This window comes from Anarhichas minor, unplaced genomic scaffold, assembly GCF_050575085.1.
Source record: "Anarhichas minor isolate MPS153535 unplaced genomic scaffold, ASM5057508v1 ptg000058l, whole genome shotgun sequence".
In the NCBI taxonomy this organism is placed as follows: Eukaryota; Metazoa; Chordata; class Actinopteri; order Perciformes; family Anarhichadidae; genus Anarhichas; species Anarhichas minor.
Genome location: NW_027466504.1, coordinates 4,255,202 through 4,266,288, shown reverse-complemented (window position 1 = coordinate 4,266,288; position 11,087 = coordinate 4,255,202). Strand labels below are relative to the sequence as shown.

At 44.3% G+C, this 11,087-nt stretch overlaps 1 pseudogene; it reads left to right on the top strand.

The window, feature by feature from the left end:
- Positions 1 to 261: 261 nt before the first annotated feature.
- Positions 262 to 11,087, top strand: LOC142933136 (NACHT, LRR and PYD domains-containing protein 12-like; annotated as a pseudogene).

Here is an 11,087-nt window from a genome sequence, read left to right as displayed (position 1 = left end):
GAGGAGAACATCGTCACTTTTGTGAAGAACGAGCTGAAGAAGATCCAGAAGGTTGTGAGTTCAGATTACCCAGAATGCTTAGAGAGTCAGAGGGAGGATGAGGAGGTGCTGGACGGTGAGGATGAAGAGCAGAGGAGGAGCAGCAGAGAGGCATTTGTGAAGATCACACTGCACTTCCTGAGAAGAATGAAGCAGGAGGAGCTGGCTGACTGTCTGCAGAGCAGTAAGAGGATTTCTCTAAAGATTTAACATGCTGGATAAATGGGACGTTTACTAATGTCTCAAGAGATGGACCAGAATATATTCATAGACTCATTCTTTGAGGAAATGACATGTTGAATTCTATTCTCTGACTCATTGATCTTCTTTGTTGTGTGTTCATTCAGGACTTCTTGCTGCAGTTTGTCAGCGTGAACTCAAATCCAACCTGAAGAAGAAGTTCCAGTGTGTGTTTGAGGGGATCGCTAAAGCAGGAAACCCAACCCTTCTGAATCAGATCTACACAGAGCTCTACATCACAGAGGGAGGGACTGCAGAGGTCAATGATGAACATGAGGTCAGACAGATTGAAACAGCATCCAGGAAACCACACAGACCAGAAACAACCATCAGACAAGAAGACCTCTTTAAAGCCTCACCTGGAAGAGAGGAACCAATCAGAACAGTGATGACAAAGGGAGTGGCTGGCATTGGGAAAACAGTCTTAACACAGAAGTTCGCTCTGGACTGGGCTGAAGACAAAGCCAACCAGGACATACAGTTCACATTTCCATTCACTTTCAGAGAGCTGAATGTGCTGAAAGAGAAACAGTACAGCTTGGTGGAACTTGTTCATCACTTCTTCAGTGAAACCAAAGAAGCAGGAATCTGCAGGTTTGAAGAGTTCCTGGTTCTGTTCATCTTTGACGGTCTGGATGAGTGTCGACTTCCTCTGGACTTCCACAACAATGAGATCCTGACTGATGTTACAGAGTCCACCTCAGTGGATGTGCTGCTGACAAACCTCTTCAGGGGGAAACTGCTTCCCTCTGCTCGCCTCTGGATAACCACACGACCTGCAGCAGCCAATCAGATCCCTCCTGAGTGTGTTGACATGGTGACAGAGGTCAGAGGGTTCACTGACCCACAGAAGGAGGAGTACTTCAGGAAGAGATTCAGAGATAAGAAGCAGGCCAGCAGGATCATCTCCCACATCAAGACCTCACGAAGCCTCCACATCATGTGCCACATCCCAGTCTTCTGCTGGATCACTGCTACAGTTCTGGAGGATGTGTTGAAGACCAGAGAGGGAGGAGAGCTGCCCAAGACCCTGACTGATATGTACATCCACTTCCTGGTGGTTCAGTCCAAACTGAAGAAGGTCAAGTATGATGGAGGAGCTGAGACAGATCCACACTGGAGTCCAGAGAGCAGAAAGATGACTGAGTCTCTGGGAAAACTGGCTTTTGATCAGCTGCAGAAAGGGAACCTGATCTTCTATGAATCCGACCTGACAGAGTGTGGCATCGATATCAGAGCAGCCTCAGTGTACTCAGGAGTGTTCACACAGATCTTTAGAGAGGAGAGAGGACTGTACCAGGACAAGGTGTTCTGCTTCGTCCATCTGAGTGTTCAGGAGTTTCTGGCTGCTCTTCATGTCCATCTGACCTTCATCAACTCTGGAGTGAATCTGCTGTCAGAAGAACAAACAACCTCCCGGTTGTCTGAAGTCTTTAGAGACAAACCTGAACTAACACATCTCTACCAGAGTGCTGTGGACAAGGCCTTACAGAGTCCAAATGGACACCTGGACTTGTTCCTCCGATACCTCCTGGGTCTTTCACTGGAGTCCAATCAGACTCTCCTACGAGGTCTGCTGACACAGACAGGAAGTAGCTCACAGACCAATCAGAGAACAGTCCAGTACATCAAGGAGAAGATCAGTGAGAATGTGTCTCCAGAGAAAAGCATCAATCTGTTCCACTGTCTGAATGAACTGAATGATGGTTCTCTAGTGGAGGAGATCCAACAGTCCCTGAGTTCAGGACGTCTCTCCACAGATAAACTGTCTCCTGCTCAGTGGTCAGCTCTGGTCTTCATCTTATTGTCATCAGAAAAAGATCTGGACGTGTTTGACCTGAAGAAATACTCTGCTTCAGAGGAGGCTCTTCTGAGGCTGCTGCCAGTGGTCAAAGCCTCCAACAAAGCTCTGTAAGTACAGAGAAAGTTAGATTCATATATCATAACTTTATTACGCTGCTATCTTTTCTACCTATTGTTTATTTGTTCGTCATCATTGTCTCTTCAGACTGAGTGACTGTAACCTCTCAAAGAGAAGCTGTGAAGCTCTGTCCTCAGTTCTCAGCTCCCAGTCCTTTAGTCTGAGAGAGCTGGACCTGAGTAACAACGACCTGCAGGATTCAGGAGTGAATCCATTGTCTGTTGGACTGGAGAATCCACACTGTGAACTGAAAACTCTCAGGTCAGATCAAGTTAGTTAGTCTTCAATGATTTAAATGTGTCTCTACAATATCAGCTCCATGCAGTGTAAACAGCCTTTCTCTTTCTGAATCTTTGAATTTGTTCATCAGGATTTCAGATTTCATGAACATCTTTTTCACCAGGAAATTAACCAGAAATATGGAACCAGAGGAACTAATCTCAGAGACTAAGCTAGGGTCCAATAGTCCTTTTATTAATTTCTGTTTGTGTTTCTATCACATCATAAGAAACTTGTAGAACAGACAAATTTGATCCACAGTGGATTAAAAAACAATGACAGCATTTGAAACACAGTTTTCATTCACAGTAAAACATCACAGGGCCATCCTGTTGTTCCTCTTATTCATGCTTTGTGATGTTATGTTTGATATACTTAATGAATGAAAAGGAGAAATGCAGAGGTGGAAAAGAGACTGAAAACTTGAATGTTTTTCCTACAGTGACGATCTGCTGAGAGTTTGATGGTTGTTTATTTTTGCTTTAGAACGTAACCAACATGAAATCAGAATATGAAGTTTAATTTATCTTTTTCACTCATTTTGTCCTCTCTCTCTCTGTCTCTCTCACTCGTCTCCTCTGTTTGTTTAAAATCTCTCTCTCTTTTAAACGAGGTAGGAAGATGACGGAAAAGCCTAACTTTGTATTTAACACTAATAAATATCATTAAGTATCCACCCCTCATCCTGATATTGATACTACAGCACTTCCTGTATACTGTAGAGAACACTTAACTGAATTTGTATTGTGTTTAGAGTAGTCAGTTAGATTTTTTTCCACTTTCACTGAACAAATTAGCATTGTTCTTTCTGATTGTACTTTAGTCCAGACTCAATATCAAAGAGGATTTCATTTGAACACAAATGTTATTTTTCTTCTTGTTGATTGTTGTCTCTTCAGACTGAGTGACTGTAACCTCTCAGAGAGAAGCTGTGAAGCTCTGTCCTCAGTTCTCAGCTCCCCGTCCTCTAGTCTGAGAGAGCTGGACCTGAGTAACAACAACCTGCAGGATTCAGGAGTGAATCTGCTGTCTGGTGGACTAGAGAGTCCACACTGTGGACTGGAAACTCTCAGGTCAGGATTCATCAATTTGTTCCACTGATGACCACCTTAATCCTGATTAACATTAATGGATAAACTCTTAACCTGCATCAGATTGTGTCTGTGCTTGCATGGTTTTTAACCAATTGTTTATTTTGCTTCCATTATTTTAAATATATAAATTAAACATGTTTCATACTCTTTTTTTTTCTTCTCCCTCTGCTGTTACAACTTGAAATATCAGAGGAATCAGAGAGTTAGCAGTAATGTTGTCAGATTGTTGATGGACATTAGTGGGTGTTTGGTTGTGACTAGAAAACAATCAGTAACAATGTTAATGTAACCCCACAGTAGCCGACAGTATCGCAGTACTGCAGTAACCTTCTAGCCCTCACAGTTCCCTCAGATTATGTGACGTGTGTTGTTGTGTGTGTTTGCAGCCTGTCAGCCTGTCTGATCACAGAGGAAGGCTGTGCTTCTCTGGCCTCAGCTCTGACCGCCAACCCCTCCCATCTGAGAGAGCTGGACCTGAGGTACAATCATCCAGGAGACTCAGGAATGAAGCTGCTGTCTGCTGGACTGAATGATCCACACTGGAGACTGGAAACTCTCAGGTACGAAGAGGCATGCTGCATCTATAGCTCAGTGAAGAACCAACAGCTGATTGTGGTTATAGTGTGTCAGAGCCCAAAAAGGTTTATTTAGGACTGGACCAAAGTTATAGGGGGACACTATGAAGGTATTTTTGTGTCTTTATTACACAAACAAAAACATTTTTGAGAGCAAATTTCTTGCACTGTAAGTTTGCTAGTAAAAATATATAAACTGAGAATACATTATTTGTTAGTTTTGCATGTGAAACTAGAATTTTTGGCTTTCAAATCAAAAACCTACGAGTTGAGTTTGGATGTAGTGGGCGGGGCATACGTTGCTGAATGAGCCAGGAGTTTCTATTGGTGGGTTCGACTTGGCTCTTGGTATCTACTTCCACTGTAAACACTGACGGGAGGTTACTGTGATGAGCGACATGGACGTCAGTTGACACTATATTGCTCTGTTTTGTCAAAATTATTTTAAATGTAGCAGCACTTCACTTTGTTTTCATGTTGTTAGTGTCGTGGAGTTTCTTTTTTAAAGAACGACATGGAGGGCTGCTCTGTGACATGAAGCCCACTGTGGGCTAACGTTACATGCACTTTGCCTGAGGCATGCCTATGTTAGCTAAGGTTAGCTACGCATGTATGACACAATTTAAAATAAATCCTATGAGCTTGGTTTTCGCCGACCGAGGTAGGTACAGATCGACAAAGAGCCATGAAAATCATGGGAGTCAGACAGCATCCCACACTCCAGGCTGTCTTTGATGAAACTATCATCAGACAGGCCCAGAAGATTATTTCAGACCCCACCCATGTCCTCCACCCTGAATACCAGCTTCTTCCCTCAGGCAGACGCTTCAGTGCAGGCTCAACCGCTTCAAGAACTCCTTTGTCCCCCTGTCCATCAAAGCCCTAAATGGCAAGCTAGCCAGAGCCTAACCACTGTAACATCGATTTTTACTTTTAGTTTTTTTATTATCTTAACTATACACTACAGGCAAGGGCGTAGGTTTGCATATGGTCCATAGGGACTAGTCACGACCAAAGTTGTGTGCTTTGTAGATAGGAAAATGCCTCCAAAAAAGAAACGAGATATACGAAGTTTTTTCACCACCCAGAGGGTAAGTAGCTATCAAGAAGCCCAGGTCGTTGTTAGTTAGCTAGTAGTAGGCTAACTACCCACACAGTGCAAACCTGCTAGCCTTACATTGCCACCTATTCCGTGGGTCATTTGGTACCGGGCCGCACAGAAAGAATAAATATTATATTATTTCCGTTTTATTGATTATCAGAGTCTGAAAGAAGTTTTATTTTGAAAAATGACCGGATTCTCTCGCAATTTCATCCGCCTGTTCCTCTTGACATGTCAAGACGCTTGTCTCGGTCACGTGATACGTTACCTCAAAAATTAAGCCCGCAAACTAGCGAAAATTAGTAAAAAACGTTTGGAGAGCTTCTTTGCAAAGGGGACAAGGCCCACTAAGGAGACAGAAGAAGAGCCGACAGACAATATCAGGAGTCTGATTAAATATCAGGAGTAATTCTGACGCACCAATTTCCATTTCACACATCCTCTTTGTCAAGCGGGATGTTCTGCAGTGAAAGCAATCAAAACAAAACGGAGTAGACTGGACATAAGGAACACACTTCGGGTGTCATTGTCTCCCCGGTCCGTGAAAATATTGTCACATGAAACCGGTCCGTGGTGCAAAAAAGGTTGGGGACCACTGGTGTAGAGTACAGTATGGATCGCGCCACATTTTTCTGTCCAAGCCCGGCGCGCGTCCGACAGAGTAGTGCCCGAGCCCGACGGAGTCTCAACTGTTCATACTAATGACACATTTACGTACGTTTTTTATGAATAGTCTGCCTTTATTAAACTCAGGCATCAACAGATAAATGCACTCGCTCAAACAAAGAAGCGCCGTTAAACGCAAATGCGCGCACAAGCATATTGAAATTAAATGATAAACATTGCAAGAACGGAAAGAAATAAGGGAAACTCAGCTCCCAATGTTCCGATCAAAGTGTCCAGTCAGCACCATAGGGAAGATGTAGAAATTCTGAGGGCAATACCAAGAGAAGTAAGGGGTCTCTTTGACGAAGTGGAGAAGCTGATCAGAATCTTGATGGTTGTGCCTGTTTCCTCGGCTGAAGCTGAGCGGAGTTTCAGTGCGTTAAAAAGGTTAAAAACCTGGCTGAGGTCAACCATGTCCCAGCAGCGGCTGAACAATGTCTCTGTCTGCCATGTGCATCAAGCTGCTCTGGACAAGATTGAGCTTAAAGATGTAGGCCAACAGTTCATCTCTGTGAATGATAGACGGAGGTATCTTTTTGGTGTATTTAAATAAGACATCAAAAGAAAAGAAAATACAAGTAGCTAATAATTGCATAAAGGAGGAAAGCACTTTATTTATAGCCTATTAAGTGCTCCAGAATAGATATATATTTTAATTTATTTTATTTATTTTTGTCTTTTTTGGCTGCACAACTGGGACAAGTTTTTAATATATATTTTGGATATAGAATATACTGTTACTGTATATTGGCATTTTAGCAGAACGTTTTTTATTCATTTATTTAATTATTTATTATTATTATTATTTATTTGGTGCAGAATACTGTTTTGTATTTAAACTAAGGTTTTATTACTGTTATGTTTCAATCAGTTCCAAGTTACACAAATGTTAATATATTTTAATAAAGTTTGCCTGACATAATATCAACTAAGTTTTTTTTATATGGTGGGGGGGCGGGGGGGGGGCAGTGTCCCTACCAATGCTGAGACCAAACCTACGCCCTTTGACTACAGGTGTATTGTACAATGGGCATTGTGAAATGTATTTGTTGGCTGGTGCATGTACTGTAGGTACTGTGGGTGTATGTGGACTGGCGACAGTCTGTGTATGTAATGTATTTATGCAATATGTTATTTTGTATTGTTTTAACAGCAGACACTGTATGTTTCCAAGACAAATTTCCTTGGCGACAATAAAGTCTTTCTTAATTTATCGTGACACGACACTGTAGCTAAAAACGACGTGTGTCTTCTTATGACTACACTGGACAGACACCGAAGAAAACTTTTACTTCTTCTGCAACCTCTGCTTGAAACGTCCCTATATTTGCTCAAACGCACCACCTGGTGGCGGAAGCTGTGCAGTACACACACAGTATCTATTAATTCGTATCAATTAGACACTCTTTGGGCTTGTTTTTATCTACTTATTCTGAAAGAGTTGAGATCATTATTTTCGCTATAAGATCTCATTCGATGATGCTTTCTTAAGCCTACTGCCAGCAGGCACATTTAAAGAAATATAATCTGATTGATTGGGGTGATGAGGCACTTAAAATACATTTTCCCAACACTTACGCATTTAACTTGTCTGCGATATGTTGCCATGCTTCTTGTCTCGCCCTCGCAGCGGTGGCAGTATAGATTTTGCCGTGATTATGGTCTTGAATTCCTCATATGCGTTCATGATCATCTCCTGCTCGTCAGCGGAGTAAAAAGAGGCTCTTTCTTTGAGTTTATTTGCCATTGTACTGTTAGAAAATCATGGTTTCGGTGATCGACGCTTCCCCCTTTTGAAGTAGGATGGGCACGCGCAATTATCCTGATTACTGAAGTCTGGTTCGAATTAACGAGATTGTTTGAGCGCGGATCAGCCTTTGAGAAACCGAGATAGCCTGACTTCAATCATCGGGTTAATTTAAGCTGGCTAATAGGACATTTGATCGACTTAGTTGAACCACGTACGAGGAACGGGGCCCAGTACGAATCATGTAACAGTAAAAGGTATCCAAAATATTCAACAAAAACACTATTGTAAGTAACAATATCAGTTGACCCCATACAAAGCCTGGTATCATTTGATACTTGATAATTAACGCAATTGTGCCACTTGTGCCTTTTATAATAAGCTCCAGAAAGTAAAATAGTGACACAAAACGCATTCAACTTACATTTAAACGTGTCTGTGTAAGGAGCCCACAGTGGGCTTCATGTCACAGAGCAGCCCTCCATGTCGTTCTGTAAAAAGAAACTCCACGACACCAACAACATGAAAACAAAGTGAAGTGCTGCTACATTTAAAATAATTTTGACAAAAAAGAGCAATATAATGTCAACTGACCTCCATGTCGCTCATCACAGTAACCTCCCGTCAGTGTTTACAGTGGAAGCAGATACCAAGAGCCAAGTGAACCCACCAATAGAAACTCCTGGCTCATTCAGCAGCGCAATTCCCGCCCACTACATCCAAACTCAACTCTTAGGTTTTTGATTTGAAAGCCAAAAATTCTAGTTTCATAAGCAAAACTAACACATAATGTATCCTCAGTTTATATATTTTTACTTGCAGACGGACTTAATTAAGCTGTCATATTTTCACCTCATCCATCCATCCATTTTCCTCCGCTTATCCGGGGTCGGGTCGCAATGGCAGCAGGCCAAGCAGGCTGACCCAGACTTCCCTCTCCCCGGCAACATGTTCCAGCTCATTCTGGGGGATCCCGAGGCGTTCCCAGGCCAGCTGGGAGATGTAATCCCTCCAGCGTGTTCTGGGTCTTCCCCGGGGTCTCTTCCCAGTTGGACGTGCCTGGAAAACCTCCAGTGGGAGACGTCCAGGAGGCATCCTAATTAGATGCCTGAACCACCTCAGCTGACTCCTTTCGACGCGAAGGAGTAGCGGCTCGACTCCAAGCTCCCTCCTGATGTCCGAGCTCCTTACCCTATCTCTAAGGCTGAGCCCGGCCACCCTACGGAGGAAACTCATTTCGGCCGCTTGTAGCCGCGACCTTGTCCTTTCGGCCGTGACCCAGAGTTCGTGACCATAGGTGAGGGTAGGAACGTAGACCGAGTGGTAAATTGAGAGCTTTGCCTTCCGGCTCAGCTCCCTCTTCACCAAGACGGTCCGGTGCAGCGCCTGCTTTACTGCTGCAGCCGCACCGATCTGCCTGTCGATCTCCCGCTCCATCTTACCCTCACTCGTGAACAAGACCCCGAGATACTTGAACTCCTTCGCTTGAGGTAGGCACTCCGTCCCCACCTGGAGGGAGCAATCCACCGGTTTCCGGCAGAGAACCATGGCCTCAGATTTGGAGGTGCTAACTCTCATCCCCGCCGCTTCACACTCGGCTGCAAACCACCCCAGTGAATGTTGGAGGTCACGATCCGAGGAGGCTAACAGGACCACATCATCTGCAAACAGCAGAGAGGCGATCCCGAGGCCCCCGAACCTGACGTTCTCCGCCCCCCGGCTGCGCCTAGATATCCTGTCCATGAAAGTCACGATCAGGACCAGTGACAAAGGGCAGCCCTGGTGGAGGCCAACACCCACTGGGAACGTGTCTGACTTATTGCCGAGAATGCGGACACAGCTCCTACTGCAGTCGTACAGAGACCGGATCGCCCGTTGTAACGGGTCCGGCAACCCCATACTCCCGCAGCACCCCCCACAAGAACCCCCGAGGGACCCGGTCAAAAGCCTTCTCCAAGTCCACAAAGCACATGTAGACTGGTTGGGCAAACTCCCAGAATCCCTCCAGTAGTCTTGCGAGGGTAAAGAGCTGGTCCACTGTTCCACGGCCGGGACGGAATCCGCATTGCTCCTCTTGAATCTGAGGTTCGACAAACGGTCACCTCAGATTACAGATAATAGAAACCATGTTGACTGTTGCTAGGAGACGGGTTAGGGTTAAACTGAGTCTGAAATGGATGATGATTGTTAATATAATACTGATAATAATATATCATGAATAAGTGAACATAATGAGCTGTCGTCATGGGCCAATCAGAAGAAGCTCCACTGAAGTAAAAGAATATGAGCTGATGAATAATAAGTGCTCCATGTGAACATGAATAACAAAGCTCTGTGTGTGAGAGCGATGTAATGTCCATGTTTCATGCTGCTCTGACCCCCCTCCTCCTTTCAGGGTGGAGCCTGCTGGAGTCCGAGTTTTCAGACCAGGTCTGAGGAGGTGTAAGTGTGCTTTGACTTTGATTCATGAAAACAAAGCATCTTCAAACTGTGACATCACTCATTCACATCTCTGATGTCATCATCAAACAGATGATAGATTAATAACTGCAGCTGTATTGTGTCTTGTTCTCTCCATCAGATTCCTGTGAACTCACACTCGACACAAACACATTGAACAGAAACCTCAAACTGTCTGACAACAACAGGAAGGTGACACATGTGAAGGAGGTTCAGTCATATCCTGATCATCCAGACAGGTTTGATGTCTGGCCTCAGCTGCTGTGTAGAACTGGTCTGACTGGTCGCTGTTACTGGGAGGTCGAGTGGAGAGAAAGAGTTTCTGTATCAGTGAGTTACAGAGGAATCAGAAGGAGAGGAGACAGTTATGACTGTTTGTTTGGAAGGAATGATCAGTCCTGGAGTCTGATGTGTTTTGCTGGTGGTTTCTCTGTCCGTCACAATGAGACAGTAACACACATCACCTCCTCCTCCTCCTCCTCCTCCTCCTCCTCCTCCTCCTCCTCTGGTAGAGTAGCAGTGTATGTGGACTGTCCTGCTGGCTCTCTGTCCTTCTACAGAGTCTCCTCTGACACACTGATCCACCTCCACACCTTCAACACCACATTCACTGAACCTCTTTATCCTGGGTTTGGGTTTGGGTTCTTGTTCTGGTCCAGGTCTGGTTCCTCAGTGTCTCTGTGTTCTCTGTAGGAGGGAGAGTCTCCTCCTGCTAGAGAAACCTTCTCTCTGCTGACCAGATAGTTCAGTGTGTACAGGATCACACACAGCTGGTGTGAGTTAGGAGGATGTGATTAGGAGTTTATCCTCAGGGTGGTGTTTGTAGTGTTCTCTCTCCAGTATGCTAGAGGTTGATGAAACAATACTCTGAACAGAGTGATGTAACTTCAACAACCTTACTCTCATTCTTGAAGGTCGTACATCTTATGTGTCCAAACAGAACATCATGTATTGCTTGGATTCC